This window comes from Haemaphysalis longicornis, unplaced genomic scaffold (assembly GCF_048455015.1).
Source record: "Haemaphysalis longicornis isolate Haplotype H1 unplaced genomic scaffold, Haemaphysalis longicornis Haplotype H1 scaffold_11, whole genome shotgun sequence".
Classification (NCBI taxonomy): domain Eukaryota; kingdom Metazoa; phylum Arthropoda; class Arachnida; order Ixodida; family Ixodidae; genus Haemaphysalis; species Haemaphysalis longicornis.
In genome coordinates this window covers 27,879,291-27,900,911 of record NW_027526214.1, presented here as the reverse complement: position 1 = coordinate 27,900,911, position 21,621 = coordinate 27,879,291, and positions in this window count along the sequence as shown.

The following is a 21,621-nucleotide window of genomic DNA, read 5'->3' as shown; positions in this document are numbered from 1 at the left end:
CAGGGTTCATGTTCTCGCTCTCGTTCGATGTGGAAGGTTTAATCGAGATCCGCGCTTTTTGCGATGCAAACCCCCGAGCTTACGGCGTTTCTCTATACGTCCGAAAGCTGGGTGGCAGTGGCCTATATGACACCAGATTGTTAATTAGCAAGAGCCGAGTCGCCCCTCTCGGGCCCATCTCCCTGCCTCGGCTAGAGCTTTTGCCTGCGTTATTGGAGCACGATTCGTACGTTATGCCAAAACAACTGCAATTCTGAAAGACTCCCCCGTCAGTTTGTGGACGGACTCTCTTGTCGCGCTGCACTGGATTACTAGCGCCGCCACAAAGCGTGACCAGTTCGTAGAACACCGCGTGGCCGAAATACGACGACTAACTGCTCCTAGAGACTGGAACCATTGCAGCGGGAAAAACAATCCGGCAGATTTAGTCACACGAGGTATATCGGCGGCGGCTCTTCTGCAATCAACCCAATGGCGGCACGCACCTTCGTGGCTAGTAGGTCCAAAATAGGAGTTCCCTGAAACGCAGATTGATGATGTAGACCCGAAGGAGCTCGCAGTGTCACAGGAAACTTTGGTTTGCCCTTGCGATGTCACGAAGCACGAACAGCTACTGACCGTAGAGAACTACAGCACCCTCAGGCGCCTTTTGCGGGTCATGGCCTGGATTCTACGTTTTCTGCAAAATGCCCAGTGGCAAGGGCCATCAGCAAGCGGTCCCCTCACAGCAACTGACATAATGAAGGCTGAATGCTACTGGTTGCGGCACGAACAGCTGGAGTTATTCAGCACTGAAGTATGCGCACTGTCAGTCGGTCAGACCGTTCTTTCGACATCGGCGGTGCTTCGACTTTAACCCTTCATGGATGACGAAGGTCTGCTCCATGTAGGAGGCCGATTACACAAATTGAATTGCAGCATCGACCTCAAGCACCCGATTCTGCTACCTGCGCGGCACAAGTTTACGTACCTTATTGTTTTGTGGCCCATCACCACACTCTTCACGGTAGAGTCGAAGCCACGCTCACGGAGACACGAGAACGGTTGTGGATTGTGAAGGGACGCCAAACCGTCAATAGGGTGCTGGCCCAATGTCAGACGTGCAGACGCCGGAGGCTGACTGCCCAAACTGCACCGTTTGCTCCATTGCCAAGCGACAGAATCATGGCAGCACACCCGTTCTCTGTGGTAGGCCTAGATTTCTGTGGACCACTCTACTTGCGTGGAAAAGCTCCTCCGGCAAAAGCCTACATTTTATTATTTTCACGTGCTGTCACTCGTGCCATACATTTGGAGCTGACGTCGGATATGACAGCGGCTACCACGCTAGCGGCTTTCCGTCGGTTCGTGTCAAGACGCGGCATACCGAACACTGTTTACTCTGACAACGCTCAGTCGTTTCATAGTTGCGCTCGAGTATTTAAGGCCGCTGCGTCAGCCCTTCAAGAATATGTGACTGGGCTCAATGTGCACTGGAAATTCATCGTTGAGCGAGCCCCTTGGTGGGGTGGCTGGTGGGAGCGTCTCATTCGCTCCACCAAGGACGTTCTCAAGCGTTACCTTGGGCGCATTAGCCTTACTGTCCAAGCTCTGTCCACCACCCTTTGCGAAGTGGAAGCTGTTATTAATAGCCGACCTCTAACTTACGTCGAAGACCACCCCAATGAAAGAGTGCCACTTACGCCTTCCCACTTCCTGACAGGTAAGCGCGCGCTCTGCATGCCCCAAGAGTTAGCGGTGACCGAGACATCGTCAAACCCAGGTGGCCTACGGCGACGAGCACGCTACCGTCAAAGGCTGACGGCTGAGTTGTGGCGCAGATGGAGGAACGCATACTTGCTGTTACTGCGTTCGCCTCACAGCTGTCCCCAGGGTACTTCATCGCAGCTGAAGGTGGGAGACGTCGTAATAGTGCATGACGACAACGCTCCGCCAAACCAGTGGAAACTGGGACGAGTGAAAATGCTGCACCACAGCGTCGACGGCGTCGCTAGAGCGTGCTTGGTGCGGACAGCAACGGGTCTCGTGATAAACCGTCCAGTGCAAAAGCTTTACTTGTTAGAATCAGCCGCCTAATCTTCTTGGGCCCGCGGGACGATGTAGAGAAGAAGGGCGAAGCGGGCGTGAGCACGCGCCAGGATCATCATCGGGAGTTGTTCAAGGACAGCCAATAAAGAAACACGTATCGCTCCGTCTAGGGCTCTGGGTGTGACTCGAGGTAGCTTCCGCGACAGGCTCATCTAAACGAAATCCGAGGTAATTCTGCCTGAAATTACCTTCCCACGCTGCTTCTGGGCCTCTCAAGCACGAAACCGATAGTTTTTAGAACAGCCGTCTATTGTCCGTTACGGAAAGATTTCCATTTCCGTAACCGACAATTTTCTTAAGTTACCCACACGAAAAGTTACTCAAATGACCGCGCTTTAGCGCGGTTATTTTAATACTTTTATGCAAGCGGCGGAGGCGATAAGAAGCCTTTTTATAGCTTGGAAAAAGTGATAACGCCGCTCCGCCGGTCGCGGACACGAAACAAAAAATAAACATACTTTTGCGGCAATATCTACTAGTGGCGCGTGAATTTTGACCTGCAGACATAAAACAGTTCGTTCCTAAGAAGGCTTCGTTGAGAATTGGGTATAAGGCTTTTGGGAGACGTGGTTGATAGCAAAGTCTCGTCCCGTAATCAAAGAAAACTGATGACGTGAAAATTTAAAGTCATTAGGGTCTCGGTACGTGATACATGGCACGCGATGGACGTCGCATTAAGATAAAACAATAATTTCCGTGTCTCCGTAGGACGATAGGCGCATAATTCAATTTTGTAGTGCGCTTGATTCCCACTTACGGTCAAGTATTTCTATGCTGGCGATGCGTTCAGAACAAAATATTAGGGGTTATTGTGTAGAGAGTAGAATTTTTGTATTCGAAATATCCCCTAGATGGGATCCTTACCTACAGCATAAACTGCCTGGAGAAAAATCTGATATACTTAGTTGCGGAGTGTATCGTATGACTAGAACATGGGAAATGAAAATGTTTTTAGGAGATATAATAGGTCCTGGACAAATAAATATTGCAGTTCTAAATTGCCTAGATGCACTAAGTTGGAATGTTAACTTCATTAGCTTAACAGGGAAATTATTATCCAGAGCATCAATGAAACAGTGTATGTTCGGCTGTGGACGCCTAGAAACAGCCAAAAAATGCCTTGTCGTCTTTCCAAAATAAGGGGTTTAGAGTGCATTTTCGAAGCGGGTTCGGTGAACAAATGTGGTTTTAGCTTCGTCGAGATTTGCTGTGGCAAATGCAGTCACACAGTAGGGTAAACAAACACTGCATGTATGTGATTTATATTTTCTACATAATCCGTATCGCAAGCAACACTGAGCTCTTCATGGTAGCCTTCGCTCGTATTGCCTTAACAGCAACAATTAGTAATTATAGAGAGGGGGAAGGGGACTACGCATAGAAGCTAGAGCTTGGCTATGAGGAACGCTGTAGAGTATAGTTACAGATTATTGACGCCACTTGGATGTCCTCTGGCGTGGAGGAATAATTTATAACACAGGCCTTTCCGTAGCTCGCCTCCTTGGGAAAACTGGGGATGGGATATGCCTTATTCAAGCCAAAGAATAATGACGGAAGTAAAAATGGCCCTACAGGTTTCCTGAAGGCTCCTCTTATTCTTTGGAGTAGACATCAATCCCACGCAGCAGATCCGCATCCTAGGTCTGTTGCGACAACGAGACGGCCAGGCGGCAGCGGCCACCGGTAAGATCAAGACGGCCTCCGAACAGGTCATCGGAATGATCCGACGTGTTGCGAATCGAAACAGAGGATTTACTGACGACGACGCCTTCCGCCTGGTCAGGGCGTGCATTCATCGTATCTGGCATCACCTACTCGGCCCCGCATCTCGAGCTAACAAAGGCGAACAGGAACACGCTAGATACAATCGTAAGAAAACCCACCAAGACGGCTAGAGACCTGCCCCCATACTCGTCTACGCAGACGCTGCTGGACATGGGTTTACATATAGCGGTAGACGAGCACATAGAGGCTCATCAGTCAAACAAGAGAGTGTGACTTAGCCAGATAAAACAAAAGATCGGCTGGCCCATCGAACCAAAGCCACCCAAGTAACCTATACGTCCGCCGTGGAGGGAAGCAATCAAGACCAAGCCTCTGCCATGCAACATGCAGACCGTCAGGAATGACGAGAGGCGCGCCGTGCGGGCACATGTACTCGACCGCTAGCTGAAAGCAGCTCCCTCGTCCTTTACGAGGACGCCTAACATCCCAAACACAGCAGCAAAGCAGTGGCCGCCATCACGACCATCGACAAGCTGGTGACAAGCGCGTCAGTACGGACGACGGACCCCAGCCAAGCAGAAGAGGTGGCCATCTCTCTCGCCCTCATGCACGGGGACGTGCAGACGATTGTCATGGACTCCAAGACGGCTTACGGCAACTACCGAAGAGGGATCGTCTCCCACGCTGCCCTAGCAATTCTTGCAAAGCGCAGCCCACCGGGACAAGGCGTAGAGCCCGTGTGGATTCCAGCACACTCGACAGTGGAAGGCAACGCCCTCGCCGTCCACTACGCCCGCGAACTAGCAGACCGGGCCGAGGACGAGTCGGAGCTACCGCACACAATTACGAGCTACCGGGAGATTACCCGGCTGTACAGGAGCGCCAGGTACAGGCTTCCCGGGCCGCACCGGCAACTCGAACGCGAACAGCAGACGAACGTGCGCCGCGCACAAGCGGGGTCACTGGTGCAACTAGCTTTATTGCACTGGATGCTATCGGCAGAACATGACCGCATCTGCCCGTTCTGCAAAAAGACTGAAAGCCCTATGCCGCACATATTGCCGCAGTGCACTCAACTCAAGAATCCCCTACTTTCCCTGTCACGCCACGTCCCCCCTACCCGAGCGATGGGAGATCCTGATGTACACCCCCGACCTGTCGACGCTGCAAGACCTTGTGTTCAGGGGTCAGGAGCTATTGCACTCGTATGAGACTCGTGAATAGGTTTCCCTTCAGTCTGACGCCCGCGGGCGTCACCTGAAATGGGCTCAATAGAAGTTGTTTCTCTCTCCCTCCCTATTCCACAGTCCCAAACCACAACCTTTTAATAGTCACCCTGTTCCTGCGAATACCGAATCTGTTTCATCTAACAATATAAATTTTGTCCGACAATATTGTGGTCGTACGCAATATTTACCGACTTACGGAATACAAAAACGTGACACACGAAATAAAAAAGCGTTGTTAATTAACGTGACAGATTACCCGAAAATCGGTTCCTAATTATTTGCCCCTTAGGTTTTTAACTGCAACTCCGCGCTCACAGCTTCCTTGCTACTTGGCCAAGGAGTGACAAAAAGATAAAAAGCAAAAGCGTTTCTGTATTTTAAACGAGCTGTGTTTCACGGCGATGAGTACACTGTGGACAGAAAAACATTTTGGCACCTAAGCATGCAAGACAGGAAAGATATGGCCCAGGAGGACTCCAAAATACAATTTTGGGTGCACATAAGCGTGGAATAAATGCGGCCTGAACGGCTGGCAAACCACCACTGCTCAATGAAAATGACCAAGACAGATTTCCCGTCGCCCGGAACTATTCTAGGTTATGGGCTTGTCGCCGCAGCATCTGTGGCAGCCAAGTCATTTGTGATCGAAGGCAGCAGACAGCATGATAACCGCAAGGCAACAGACACGAAAACGCGACAACATATAACTACCTCTTACCCTCCTTATCCCCGGTCAGACAGCCGCCTGTGGCCCCTAATGATATCCCTGGCAAGCCGCGGCGAACTTTATAATATAGCGAAGCTGTATACATCTACCAACCAACGGTTCTTTCGTGTACCCAGCAAAATACCCCGGCGCATGCGTCGTATGGCACGTGCCATCGGAGAATGATAATCGCGGTGTGTCTCCTTCTGGACGCACGAGCGAGCGGGTTCGACTTGCACGTGCGCCGTGTCACTGGGTGCCTTGAAACTTCAATGAAAATGAGGGAAATGAAATAAAAAAGGAAATATCAAGAAATGTAGCGCGCCCATTGACTGCGACGCGTTCTTAGCAAAAAAAAAAAGTGCACAGCGAACGCGCTATAGGCTTTTGCGTTGCACTCCTAAAGGCGAAGCTTAAATAATAAAACAAATCAACGAACAAAAGCAGATTAGTAACTAATAAATAAAAAATAATAAATAATAAAGTGAAAACTAAAACAAAAAAAATTAAGACATTCAAAAACAAATAAATAAAATTTGTCAAAGAAGTAAAAATACATGCATAAAATGATTGAAAGAAACAAAACAAGAACAAATGAATATCAATACATATATAAATAATATGAACATGAAAGAAAATGAGATAAAATACAAGTAAATTATGAGTGTAAATAAATAAAGCATAGTGTAAAATAAATGACAATTTAAAAAAACAACAAATTGGAAATGCGTAAGCCTAAGTAAATAAACGAATACTATTATTATAAATGAAAGAAAATTGGGAGGACTACGTATTGCGCGCAAAGCTTCGCTGGTCATCCATCAACCTTCACAGGGTGGAATGGCTCATCAATTTTTTTATCTTCATCGCCGCTGCTCTTTGGGTGCTGCACGACACAGCAGGAAGCCCGTGGGGATTTTCACTATCCCTTAAAAGAAACAAACAGACAGTAACAAGAAAATGTACGGGCACAAGATTCTAAGATACTGCGGTGCGCTCACATCAGTTTATGATAAACTAGCCGTAGTTACCTGCCATGCCCGGGTGTGTCAGTACACATAACAATAGGTATAACACATACTGAGTGCACCATTAATGTCGTTATTTTCCACCAAATCTCGATTGGCCTCAGTAGCTATAGTTTCGAACAAAGTCGGAAATTACCTCTAAGACATAAAATTACCTCGAAGAATTTCCGAAAGAATCGTTGTAGTTTTTGGGTGAAACTGTATACCAATACCCCTCTCCAGCACAAATAACTCAATCGTGTACGGAGTCCATAGACGAAACCACACAGAATACGCTTTTCGGCAAAGATAACTGCCCCACGAATGTTCTTTAGCGCTCAGTCTAACTGACGATTTTTAAAGGCGAAAGCCTGAAGTGCCCATTGGGCGAACAACCGGCGTTGTTGTTGGTGAAGTTGCTATCATCCTGCACAGAAAATGGACGCCGCTGAAAAGAGCAAATAAAAAACACATTTCAGGGCGATTGGAAATCGAACCTGGGTCTCCAGTGTGTGAGCCCAGTGCGTTACGACCGCGCTACAACAACTTCGTTTTTTTTCTTTATTGCCGGACTTCGACATGCACGAAATCAACACATTGCAACACAAGACAACACGTGTTAATACAAAGCCACAATCCGGTTCTTCCGGATGGTGTTGTCGTTAAAAAGTCATTTCAGCGCTGTCAGTGGTTCCACGCGTGGCAACCATTCAGGTACATACCCTTGGACTTAAAGCCCTTCAACATAAAGCGTCACACTCTCAGGAATGAACTGTCTCGTGGCCTAGCATCCACATCACCGGGAAGTCATGCCATGCGCGCCCTCTAAATACTGTACAGGCCCAGTAGCATTAGCACATCGTTCGGCGCTCCCTCTTCCCTTTCGGTTGGGAGGTACCGAATGCCACGTGGGTTTAACAGAAATTCTTTCTGGAGTGTTCGCTGTGGGACGTCCCAAAAGTGGACTGTCATCCAACAGCGTATGAACACGTGGTCTGTTTTTTTGTTGCTTACAAATTGTGCAGTCTGTACCCTGCATAACTTCAAACCCCTTATCTTGAAGCCACGTTTGAATTGTGAGTGTCCCGGTATAGAGTTTAAAGAAGAAAGACTTCGCCCCACCCTGAACTGGCTTCAATTTTACCCTTTTAAGAACATCTTGCCCTGGGCCGCAATGTACAATCTTCTGTACCGTGGCACAAGGAATAGGTTATCACATAAGTCCTTGTACAACGTTTTTTGGGAATTATCGCTCACGTACTGCACTTACAAGCGTGCCGTCAAAAATCTTACCGCCAGCACCATTTCTCCAAAATACCCGAAACTTCTCCCCTCCATCCTTCTTGTAGACACCATAAACTGCGGTAGCACTTGACCTAATCGCACCTGGCACACGGTTCTTAAAAAAGGGTCGCTTGTTGCCCCCCGAAACAGAAACCGATTACCTGACTGGCGGACGAAGAAATGCGCCACTCCCAGTCCACCGTCTTGTACACGTCTAAAGAGGTTTGTTCTTGCACACCATTCCCACGTCGACGACCATATAAACACTGCAAATATACGGTGCATTTTGTGAATATTCATACGCGAGCAATGCATCACTTGCATTAAAAGCCATAATTCTGAGAAAAAAAAAATTGCGCACAGTTGCCCTGGCAAACATCGACAAGTTGATCCCTCTACACTTTTCTCCTCTATCCCGTATTTGCAATGCTTGCGCACACCAGTATGTATCACTATCCATGTAGTTATCGAGGGGTGTTCCAAGATACTTGACCGGTTTATTTTCCCAACTGACACCGCGAATAAGCCTGTTGTCGTCGGCCAACTTCCATGCCAGAACCCCAGGCACTTGGACCAGTTCACTAGACTGTCTGACACCTTACTAAACGCTTTAACATCCTCTATAGCAATAGTGACACTTCCTTTGTCTTTGCAGACTAGTGCGATGTCGTCGGCGTAGGCTAACAACTTGACTTCAGACTGGTGCAGCTGAAAACCATAGATGCACTCGTTTCCCATTATTTTCAAACACAACGTGTCGATTTAAATAAAAAAAGGGGGTGGGGGCTTCAGGACAGCCCTGGCGCACCGAACGCTCCACACTAATGGGGGCCCGCAGACGTTTATTAACTATTCACCTAGTGGAGCACCTCCTGTACGCCAGAAGTACACCTTCTTTTATAACTGAACCTACATTACATACTCCAAAATAAAAACAAAAAATGTCGCGCGCTTGCACACAGTCCAACGTTTTCTAGAGGTCGAGTTGAAGAACTGCGACCCCCTCACGTGTCGCATCGCAACACTCCAGCACGCGCCTAGCTTTATGTATATTAGTAAATTTTGGACTGCCCTTAATACCACATGTCTCGTGTGATCTGATAAGTTTCTGAATTACTGTTTGTGTTCTCTGGGCAAGCAATTTCATGAAAATTTAATAGTTTATATTGGTCAAAGAAATGGGGCGGTATGATGTAACTTGCTTGAGTGTTTCTGCGTTGTCGGTTTTCCGTATCAATATCGTGTGGGCCTCACTGAAAAACGCTGGTAAAAACTTTACTTTGAAGGCCTCGTTGAACAGCGCGGCTAACAGATGTGAAAACACGCCTTCAAATGCTTTAGAGAAAGCCGCGCTTAACCCATCAGGGCCATGAGACTTGCCCGGTTTCAAGTTCTGGATTGCTTTTTTTTACTTCAGCGCTTATTTCCTGTTCTAATCTGTTTTGTTTCATCACCCAGTTGGGGTAATGCACTGACAAATTCTTTTTTAAACCCTCTAAATCCACCTTTCGGCGAGCAAACAGTTGTTGGTAAAATTAAAAAAAAACGCATGCTCGATGTCTTCTTTCTGTATCACTGCTCGGCCTTCCCAATCTATCTCGCCTATCAGGTTTCGTCGAGCATGCGTGATTCTGCTTCCGGCCGCGCTAGTGTGCGGACGCAGGATGCATGGCTCCTCGGGAGCGGTGAATGCGGCCATGTCTGGCAGCGAAAACAGGTTTTTTGGCCAAGAATCCGGAGATTACCGCTCCAGTTTACCAGTTCTGCCAACAGGTCGGTGTGTTTTAAACACCATTTTTCTTTATGCGGACGTTCGTGCAAGGCCTTTTCGCGTCGAGGATTTCAGAGACACTTTGACTCGTTTGGAACTGCTCCCCGAGGTGCTCGCCTTGGGGGCGTAACAAATGAACCACGTTTGGTCCCTGACATTCAGGGATGAATGCGGCGTAAAGCGCATGCTCGCGGCCACCGACGTGAATGTGAAGGAGCGCCGCTGCCTCGTCATCGATCCGGCGAACACAGGATGTGCGGATGAAACTGCACTGGATTCTGTACAACGTTCCGGATGACGAGGTGCGAGCGGCGCTGCTTCCCTACGGGCGTGTCGTCGACATCGGACGCGAGAGGTGGCGGGTCAAGGGCATGAACGAGAAAGGTTCGACGACGCGATCGGTGACCCTCAGGCTCAACGCCGGCCTGACGTTCGATGACCTGCCGCACGAGCTCCGGTTTTCGGGCGGCCAGGCCCTCGTGGTCGTTCCAGGCAGAGCCCCGCAGTGCATCCGCTGCTCGGGGACGCGCCATTTGAGGCGCGACTACAACGTGCCGCGCTGCACTGTCTGCTGCCGCTTCGGTCACGAGGCGACACAGTGCGTGCGGACGTATGCGAATGTCGCCGGATCTGTCGGAGATGCGGACGCGGCCGAAAACCGTATGGACGAGGAGGAGAAGGAGGCGCCGGCGGCCGGCGGAGGTGGTCCGTCCGCAACCGGGGACCCTTTGGCAGAACGAGGCGTGGAGGACGTAAATGCTGCGCCCGCGGAGCAGCAAACGACCTCCCAGAACGACCCAGCTCCGGTGGCACCTGTGCTGGATGCGGAAAGTGAGGAGTGTGTTGGGGCGGGTTTGACGAACAACACCTTAACTCGTGAAGTGCGTGCCGCCTGCGACGGCGACGGAGACGACCTGGAAGCCACCGTCAAGCGGCCGCGTGAGGAGGACGACAATCGTGAGGACTCTGGTGACTCCTGCAACGTCAAGGCAAGTGTGGGCGGGGTTATGCTGAGGCGTCCAATTTTCAAGCCAAAGCCCAACACCACGCCTTATGACAGAGGACCTGCGGCGGGGAAGCCTCCGTAAGACAAACGTTTGCCTGTTTTTCGGGGGGAGGTCTTTGAATGAGCGTTACGGCACGGACTACACTTTTTCTATTTTTGAGAGGTAGAAAGGGGACAGGGCTAATGTTCTTGAAACGGTTGTGTAACAGTGTGTTACTTGTCTTCATCTTCCAGTCATGCGGTGTGCATTTCCTCATCTGCGTTGTGCCACACTTAATGTACGCGACCTTTCCGAGCGTAAACGTTAGAGTCAGTTGTACAGAATCATCAAGGAGAGGGAGTTAGATGTCGTAGCCTTCCAGGAGACGAAGGTAGAGACCGAGCAAAACACGGAAAGCATCGTGGGAGTGTTTATTTCTAGTTATGAAGCCTGTGTCAGCCATGCGGTGGGATTATCGGCTGGTTGTCTGATTTATTACTTCGGAGCAGCGGCGCAGTAGTGCAAAACGTGACGTCCAGTTTATGTGGGCGCTTTGTTATTTGTGATTTTATTTTAGCGTCAAAAGAATGGCCGATTGTTTGTGTGTCCGCGCCTACAAAGGTCGATGAAAGAAAAGTGTTTTATGAAGAGTTGCGGACGTGGCTTGACGCAGAACGGGCTCTTGTGCTACTGGGAGATTTTATTGTGTGTGCTCGGCTCGCCATAAATCAAGTGGCACTCCTTATCGCGAAGGAAGCACGATCGCATTGAATGGTATCACGGCAGAGTTTGATTTTGAAGATGTAAGGGATACGTTGGAATGCAAGACGCATATCCAGTTCACCCACTTTCAAGGAACAAGACACGCAAGATTAGACCTAGCTTATGTTTCCTTACAACTTGTGCCGGAGTGCTCTGAGTATCGTGTTACACCCGTGTCGTTCAGCGACAATTGCCTACTGTCGTTCTCGATTGGAAAGAGCAAAGATAAGAATAAGTTCCACTGGGACTTAAGGAAAATGAATAGCTTGTTGGTGAAGGATGAAGAATTCTTAAAAGAAGTTACAAAAAAGATTACAAACCTTCAACAGCACACATATGACTGGGCCTCTCAGTGGGAGAACTTCAAAGCGGAAATTAAGATGGCAGTCCACCGCCGTAAAGCATGATAAAAGAAAAAAAAGAAGCCGTGCTTAGCGGGAACCTGGAGACACTTTCTGCACTAGAGTGCCAGTCACCTGGACTGTTCAAGGACGACATTAAAATTTTGAAACACCAGATAGAGGCTATAGAACAAGAAAAATATCATGGTGCGATAGTTCGAGCCCGTGCGGAAAAGTTCATGTTAGGGGAAGCCCCTACAAAGAGAGCATTTAGCTCCGAGAAGAGATACGCTACCCGCAACTCGATTGCGGAAATAGAGCAAAAAGGGCAGGTTCTCAGCGAACAAGAAGCAATTGTTTCTGTTTGCTAAACTTTGGTACGTTTTGCAAGTGATCCACTGTTCTCGCGCCAATGTATAGGGGCTGCACCGCGTTTGTGCTGTTTTTGTTTGGGGCTCGTCTTGGGAAAGGACGAGTAGGACGAATATTTTTCGAAGAGTACGCGAAGGCGGTTTCTCGCTCTCGCATCTTTTTTAAGACAAGATGTGAATCGTTTTTATTTCTTGCGTGAGGTAAAGGACCCCTTCTTGCGCACTTTTGTTCAAGTAATGTTAGGTAGACTACTGCCCCAATTCCTTGTTACATCATGTCAAAGCTACAGCGGAGTACACGGGTATTTAAAGTAATTTGTGCAAGCGACTCAATTTCTGTGTGTTTGCTTCCCGATGGAGTATTTGAGCTCTGTGTCGAAGAAAAAGCTGTACAAGGATCTTGCGGAAATTTGTTTTCCGTCTTCCTCTGTAGCGATCCATGTTTCCAGTGGGCCCCCCGCAAAACGTTTTGAAACGTGTAAAAGCCATGGCCATTCCTCCTGGTGAAAAAACATTTTTCATTAAACTGCACTCTAGAGTGTTGCCAGTTAAAACATGGATGTTGGAGAAGGGTCTGTATGTGCCATGGGGAGTGGACTGTTCTTTGTGCAAAAAGCCCGAGACGGTGGAACATGTTTTTTTGGATTGTTGGGATGGGGTGTTTTTGTGGGACGTTCTTCAGCGAACAATAAAAAAGGAGTTTCTGTTGAGCCCTTATGGCATCCGGTTTTGGCAGTGCAAAACGATAATGGAGTGCCTTACGACCTAGTGATGTTGCTGGTCCTCCACGGAATATGGAGGTCTCGAATGGCGTTTCGGCACTGTGATGAGACGGAAGGCCAGCAAGGCAGTATTTCTGTGAGAGTGCCCAACGTATTGTAGAAATGTGTAAGAGTCAGAAATGTACACCTGAACGGTTGCATGAATTTGAAAAGGTATTGTCTATGCCCCGTTTTTAGTTATGTAGCGCTGGCTTGAGCGAAGTCAGCGATTTTATCATATGTACCGTTGTTTCTGGATTTTGTTTGAAACCGGCAATAAAGAAAAAAAAAACGCCGAGCATGTGTCTTTTCTAAGCAAAGCGCCCGCTTGGTTAGCGTTTTGCCTGCGGGTAACTGATCCACTCTTGCGCGCACAAGTGCACCGCGGTAGCGGTCTGCATCCAGCACCTCTAGTTTTTGCTTCATTTTTTAAATGTCATCTTGAAACAGACCTGGCGCTTTGCACTCTTCATCAATAAGCCTTTCCAAGTTTGATCGCAGCGTATTTTCTTGAAGCTTTTGCCCACATTTAATACAACTAGACCTTTCAATGGCCTTTAGTTTTATGATTTGCTTACACATATCCCATTGCTCGCCTATGCAATTTTGCTGCGGTTCTATTTCGTGGATCCTTTCGGTCACAGTTTTTATAAAGTCCTCATCATGAAGCAGTTTCCTATTTATTTTCCGCAAAACCCAATTGAAGGAGTTCTTTTGCTTTTTATACCCTAGTGTGCACACTTCGCGGCAGTGTTCTGAAAAAAATACAGGCTTTACAATATAGTCTTCCCGTTTGTCAATAATACCGAATGGGACGTATATTCGGTCCAATCAGGCGTGGCTCGTACCTTGAAATTTCGTGTACGTTACTTGCCTTCCTCCAACACGTTGCGAGGCGTGGAACATGAGTTAGCCTATTACGTGCTCGCTAACGCCAACTCGCGTGACGAGTGAGTAGAGAATGTGCACACACGCCACGGATAGCTACGATTCTGCGGAAGGTGGGACTGGAAGTGTCGCAGTTGTTTGCCGTAATTATTCATGCCAAAAGGCGAAGTTTTTGCTCAGTAGACAGCTCTCCACAGGGTCCTTACATACCCCCATGGTAGCGTGTGCCCCAGTGTTTATGAAAGTGATGTGTGCAAACTGTGTGCGAAGCAGGGAGCCACCGCGGCTCACATCCTGTTTAACTGCAGAGTGAACCCAAAAGAGGCACGCAAGATGAGGACGTTTCCGCCAAAATTGAGGCGGCGATGAAGACCTGCGATCTAGAAGCACAGCTCTAGGTTGTCCAGTAGGTCTGGGCAGCTCTGGAAAGGCAGCGACCGAGCAAAACTGAGGGGAAGGGGGACGCACCTTCAGGTAGGCGGTGGCGGCCCTCTTTACCCGAAGGAGTAGCGAGTGAGCAAGGCCTCGAGGAGCATAACGCCCGAGATAGACGTCATGGACGCGTCGCGGTGAAGACACGTCTTCTCAGTGGGGAGACATCTGAACCGACTGCAGGCCTTTCAATAAAGTTGTTTTCACTCGCTCTCTTTCTCTCTCTCTCTTTAAAGCAGGCTAGCAGACTTAAAAGGACCGAGAAACACTTTTCCAGGAAAGTACAAAAGCCCTGTGATGCCTCAAGGAATCAATGTAGAAAGGTATGACCGTTAAAATTATTGCCCTACGTTCGGTATTACGAAACGCGTTGCCGTTGTAATTAATGCCCTCTGTTCGGTACAACGTATGTCACGAGTTGCAAAAGTACCCCTTTCCCTTCGCCGATCGCTTCCTCCTTCCTCTTTGCTTCTTTCAAAAGAGCTCGAAACACTGGGACTCTTCGATTTACCGTTTCAGACTCACCCAGGATAGTCTGCAGGTAGTCCGAAGAATATCCATTCCGTAGGAATACATATCAAAAACAAATGCCGGATTGCTTCTCGAAGAGTCCGCGGTGAGTCCGAGACGGTAAATCGAAGAGCCCCACGGTAAATAGTCAGGCGGCGTCAGGACGCTAGGCTTCCGGTCTGTGAATCCTGCCAGTGCCGCCTGTGCGTTGATCCTGCTTATCTTAGGAACTGTCAATCCCAAGCTTAAAAAACGGTAGCCCTTGCTCTGGGGGCCGCAACGAGTGGTTATACTTTTCTTTAGGCTCTAGATTTGCCGAGTTATTCAACTTTTCGTCTGCCCGCCTACCCCACCCTTGGTCGTGCCCTACTCGTAGGAGGTTTTTGGCCGGTTGGTATGGACGCTGCGAATGGGATATTTGAGGTATTCTTCCGTCCTAACTTAGCGTCGGGGGCGGCGGAAGGGTCTTGGAACTTTTTCAACTATATATTGGTACCTAAAGAGTACATTGATTATTTTTTTTCCACTTTTACTCCACCGGCTTTGCCTGTTCGCCTTGCGACGAGGATGGTTTGTTTTCGTTGCAAATGCGCGTATAACTTTGCGAGAAAGTCGTTTGCCGAATTGATTTAGGTGTCCGAACTATCGAAACACCCTCGCGATAAAGCGATTATAACGTTTAGGTGGCCATTATATGGCAGACATTCTAAAAGATAGAAGTGCCTGCCACAAGTACGAAAAAAATCTTGGCACCGTCCACTCCGAGAGTCTCATGAGTGGCAACCAGACGATCTTTCGGCAGAGGTTCCCTCGTTTTCACATTACGCCACTCGTGGCTTTGCAACGAACGACGTAGCACCGGTAATTCATGTCTGTCCAGCGGACGCGGAGCGCTCATTTTGGAACTTCGCTGCAGAATCGGAGTGGCACGGCGGCCAGCGGCGGTCGGTAGGAAAGCCCGCACACGAATGGAGACCGGAAACGCACTACCGTAACGTCGCGTGCAGCGTGACGTCGTTAGAAAATGAACAACAGCGAAGGGCTTTCAAATGACGGAGCCAGCGCGGACTGTGGAGTCAGCCTCATCGGCTGAGAAAGGCTGGTAAAAAATTGCTTACAAATTATACGTAGAACGTATGGGGCTCTAGCTTGGCTCAAATGCTACACATAATCCGTTCTACCAGATGAATGTGGTGCATAATCCGTTCTACCAGCTCAACGTGGTGCAGGGCTACGCGCCCACATCCACCCACGACGACCAAGTAGTGGAACGCTTCTATGAAGATGTGGAATCGGCAATGCCTAAAGTAAAAACGCAGTATACTGTAGTTATGGGGGACTTCAATGCTAAAGTAGGCAAGAATCAGGCTGGAGACAAGGCAGTTGGGAACTATGGTCTGGGCTGTAGAAATAGCAGGGGGGACCTACTAGTTGAGTTTGCAGAACGGAATAACCTAAGCATAATGAATACCTTCTTCTGTAAACGGGAGAGTCGGAAGTGGACCTGGAGGAGCCCGAATGGGGAGCACAAAAATGAAATAGACTTCATATTATGCGATAACCCTGGCGTCGTGCAGGATGTGGAAGTGCTCGGAAGGGTAAGGTGTAGTGACCACCGTATGGTAAGATCTCGAATTAGGCTAGAGTTGAGGAGGGACCGCAACAAGCCAGTACGAAAGAAGCCGATAAATGAGCAAACAGTAAGACGTAAAGTAGAAGAATTCAGGATCGCGCTGCAGAACCCATATTCCGGCCTTAACGAGGAAGCCGAGCTTACGACACAGGAAGCCAGCGACAACCTTACACGCATTCTCACGGAGTGTGCTGTAGAAGTCGGGGGCACTATGTCTAGACTGGATACTGGTAATCTTTCACAGGAGACGAAAGATCTAATCAGGAAACGGCAAACCATGAAAATCTCTAACGCAGCTGACAGAATAGAACTAGCAGAGCTCTCGAAGTTAACCAATAAGCGCAAGACAGCTGACATACGGAAGTATAATATGGAGAGGATCGAACACGCTGTAAAGAACGGAGGTAGCCTGAAAGCAGTAAAGAGACGTCTTGGCGTGGGGAAAAATCAGATGTATGCACTTAAGGATAAGCAAGGCAATGTCATCACAAATAGGGATAAAATAGTCACAGTGGCCGAGGAGTTCTATAGGAATCTGTACAGTAGCCGGGACATTTATTTTATTTATTTATTTATTTGAACATACTGTCAACCCTCATTTGAGGGTTATTACAGGGAGGGAATACATCACACTCAAAGATTACATCAATTCGCTTTCAAGAAACGAAAAGAAACAAAGGCAAAATCACACAGAGACCATCGAACACTATCAATATTATCAAATAAGGATAGCATGCAATAGCTGCCAAGGAACCTAGAACATCGAATAAGTTTCAAGGGACGTCACTTTAAGGAACATATGTGTCAAGAAAACTTTCGAACGCTTTAACATCGGTACATTCAGCAATGTGTGCAGGCAGGCTATTCCACTTTTCTATGGCATCAGGGAAAAACGAATAACGAAAGACGTTCGTGGTGGCGGCATAAGGTCGGATTGTTGCATTATGGTTTAACCTCTTGCTATGTCTGCCAGGTTCTCGTATGTACAAGTTTTTATCGATGTTTACATGGCGTTGCAGAACCTGAAATAATAATTTTATCCTGTTCCTTTGCCGCCTAGTTGCTAACAATTCCAGATTGCATGCGGTGAGCATGTCGGTAACCGAGTCAGTTTTTTTGTATTTTGAACATATGAATCTGGCGGCGAGTCTTTGAATTCTCTCAACTTCAGCTTTTAGACATTCCTGATGGGGACTCCAAACTACGCCGGCGTACTCTAGTACAGGGCGAATAAATGTTTTGTATGCCGTTAGCTTGACGTCTTTCGTTGCGTTTCGTAGTTTTACCCGAAGGAAACACAGTTTTTTGTATGCTACCGAGCACACATTTTCAATGTGGCTGCGCCATTTGAGGTCATCAGTGATCACTACACCGAGATATCTGAAACTAGTCACTTTTTTCAAAACAACATTTCCGATGTGATACTGGAAGGAAAAAACACTTTTCCGCCGGGTAATGTGCGCGTATGTGGTTTTGGAATAATTAAGTTCCATGTCCCATTTTTGACACCATGCATAAAAACCCTCGAGACACTGGTTAATTTTGATTTGACATACAGGATAATGCCGAACGAGACAGTAGTTCAGAGGAGATAGACATCCCACCAGTAACGACCTAAGAAGTAAGGAAGGCTTTGAAAGAAATGAAAGGGGGCAAAGCACCTGGTGAGGATCAGATAACAGCAGACCTCTTGAAGGATGGCGGAGAAATTGTACTTGAAAAACTGGCAAACCTGTATACGCAATGCCTAATGACCGCAATGGTACCGGAATCTTGGAAGGACGCGAATATCATCCTAATCCATAAGAAAGGCGACATGAAGGACTTGAAAAACTACAGGCCGATCAGCTTACTGTCAGTCGTCTTCAAGGTATTTACCAAGGTAATCGCTAACCAAATCTTTGCAACCTTAGATTTCAGTCAACCTAAAGAACAAGCAGGGTTTCGTAAAGGTTATTCAACAATGGACCATATTCACACGATCATTCAGGTGATAGAGAAGTGCGCTGAGTATACTCAACCCCTATATATAGCCTTCATAGATTATGAGAAAGCATTTGACTCGGTCGAAACCCTAGCAGTCATTCAGGCATTACGGAACCAGGGGGTAGATGAGCATTATGTAAGAATACTAGAGGATATCTATAATGGGTCTACAGCTACCATCATCCTACATAAGGAGAGCAGTAAAATACCCATAAGGAAGGGTGTCAGACAACGAGACACAATCTCTCCAATGTTATTCACAGCATGCTTACAAGAAGTATTCAGAACGTTGGATTGGGACCAGGTGGGAGTAAGGGTTAATGGAGAATACCTCAGTAACCTCAGATTTGCTGATGACGTTGCCTTGCTAAGTAACTCGGGGGACGAATTGCAAAGCATGCTTTCCGCACTGCGCGAACAGAGTAGAACCGTGGGCCTGAAAATTAATATGCAGAAAACTAAAGTAATGATCAATAACCTCGGGACAGCACAGCAGTTTGAGATAGATGGCGAGGCAGTGGATGTGGTAAGCGAATATATATACTTAGGCCAAGTTGCGACCCCAGATCCCAACCATGAGGCAGAGATAATTAGAAGGATCAGAATGGGGTGGGGTGCATTAGCAGACATTATCAGATAATGAATAGCAGCCTACCATTTTCGTTGAAGAAAAAAGTGTATGACAGCTGCATCTTACTGGTACTCACCTACGGGGCAGAAACTTGGAGGCTCACTAAGAGGGTTCAACTTAAATTTAGAACGACTGAGCGGGCAATGGAGCGGAAAATGATAGGTGTAACATTAAGGGACAAGAAGAGAGCGGAGTGGGTCAGGGAGCAAACTGGTGTTAAAGACATATTAGTAGAAATTAAAAAGAAGAAATGGACTTGGGCAGGGCATGTAATGCGAAGGCAAGATAACCGCTGGTCATTAAGGGTAACAGAGTGGATCCCCAGAGAAGGCAAGCGCTGCTGGGGGCGGCAGAAAGTTAGATGGGCAGATGAGATCAAGAAGTTTGCGGGGATAAATTGGTCACAGTTGGCACAGGACCGAGGTAATTGGAGAATAATGGGAGAGGCATTTGCCTTGCAGTGCGCGTAGACAGGCTGGTGATGATGATGATGATGATGACCAGATGAATGCATTGGATTGCCACACTCGAAACATTTGTGGGTCACTTAAAGTGAACGCGGACTTTTTTTGTGTGTGAGGAGTGTTATTAAAGATGGACCTTTATTACGATCCTGCGCCAGTGTAGGAATGTACTCACAAAGTTTAAAAAGTGTAGGTACAGCACTTTTGGGCTGGGCAATGATATCTCATCCTACCCGTGTTCACTTTCTTAGGAGTGTTAATGTCAAGATCCCACTCGCTTGTTCGCGGGTTCATTAGAACTAAATCCTCAATTTGTTCTTTGTAACAGAAGCGCCAACTACAGGGGGCCGTGTGGCTCGTGCCCCCCCCCCCCGGGCGGCTTTACGGGGGAGGCGGAGCCCCCTCTGGCCCCGTCTGAGGATTTTTTAGGGCTTGGCTCGGCTCTGCGCCCGTCGACATCGGACTGTTGGCCGTTCTGTCTGCAAACTATTGTTTACAGTAGGGGTTGGGATCTTGAGAGCGAGAGAGAGAGAGAGAGAGAGCATAACTTTATTGAGCTTTCGGTTTGGTCTATGGGTCTGTAGTGGCCCCAAGCTTGAGCCGAGTGGCGACTTCAGTAGCTGTGTTGACCACAGCGGTTTGCACCTCTTGGTCTGAGCTCCCCAGCACCTTCTCCCACTGCTCTTCACAAGTAATTGAACGAAACGGGTATTTAAGACATCCCCACTGTATGTGAGGAAGGGTTGCGAGGGCACCGAATGCAGGGCATTCTGGGGAGGGTATATAGAAGGGTGGATGAGGTTCAGTTTTGCGGGATTAGGAAAAGTGTTCGTCTGCAGAAGACGCCATGCGTGTTCTTGGGAAAGGTCGAGTTGAACATTGGCGGGAGGGTATCTACGGCGCGAGAGGCGGTAATGGGTAGTTTTTTCATTGTACGTGACTAGTCGGTCCTTGGCAGATCTGGCCCCGTGGTAGGGAACGTGACTGGCCCCGGCTCGGATCGTAAGCCCTGGAGCCGTATTGTGGGTAGCCTCATTTACCTCGAGACCAGCATGTGCCGGAGTCCAGATAATCTCTACTGGGGAACTGGGTGTATTTTGTTGCAGAATTTTGAAGGCCAGCGTTGATATTAGGCCACTAGCGAAAATTTGAACGGCCGTTTTAGAATCAGACATTATGATTGATGGGGTCGGCCTCATTGAGAGTGCTAACGCAAGGGCCGCCTTTTCCGCCGTGGCTGGGTGGGGAGAGTTAACGGTCAGGGAGGTGAGTGGGGGGTTATCGGGGTCATTCATTACGGCGATGGCGTAGGCATTGTAGTGTCTATATTCGGCAGCATCCACATATACTGCATCGGGTCGTACCTAGAGACGTTTGCGTAGAGCTTTACCCTTTGTTCTCTACGACCCGCGTTGTGAGTAAGATGCATGTTGCGAGGGATCGGTCTAATGGTGAGATTAGAATGAATGTCGCTAGAGAGGGGAGATTTCGCTTCAAGGTCGTCGAGAGCGGTTATTCCTAATTGTTTGAGAATGTGATGCACGGTGAGAGTTTTCGATAGGTGGACCACCTGATTAGATAAATGGGCTTCGATGAGCTCCTCTGCCGTGTTATGTATCCCAACTCCCTCGAGTCTGGCAGTAGACGTATTAAGAGGGAGGTGAAGGGCAGCTTTGTATGCCCGGTGGATGAGGCGATTGACTTTATCTAATTCACTTTTACTGGGGTTCAAGTAGAGGAGTGAGTAAGTGATCCTACTGATAACAAATGCCTGGATCAGTCGGATCCTCTCCGCCTCCTTGAGCCCCTTGCAACGATTCGATATTCGCCTAATGAGCCCAGTAGTTTGGGTGACATGCTCTTCCAAGTTATAGAGAAATTGGGTGTTGGCCCGATTTTGCTGAATAGTCATCCCCAATAATTTCAGGACAGGGACCTCTGGGATTGGCTTGTTCAATCTCTGAATTTTATTGTCTGGAGAAACTTTACCATTTCTTTTTCGGGGTAATAGGAGAAGTTATGACTTATTAGGGGAGCAGGAAAGCC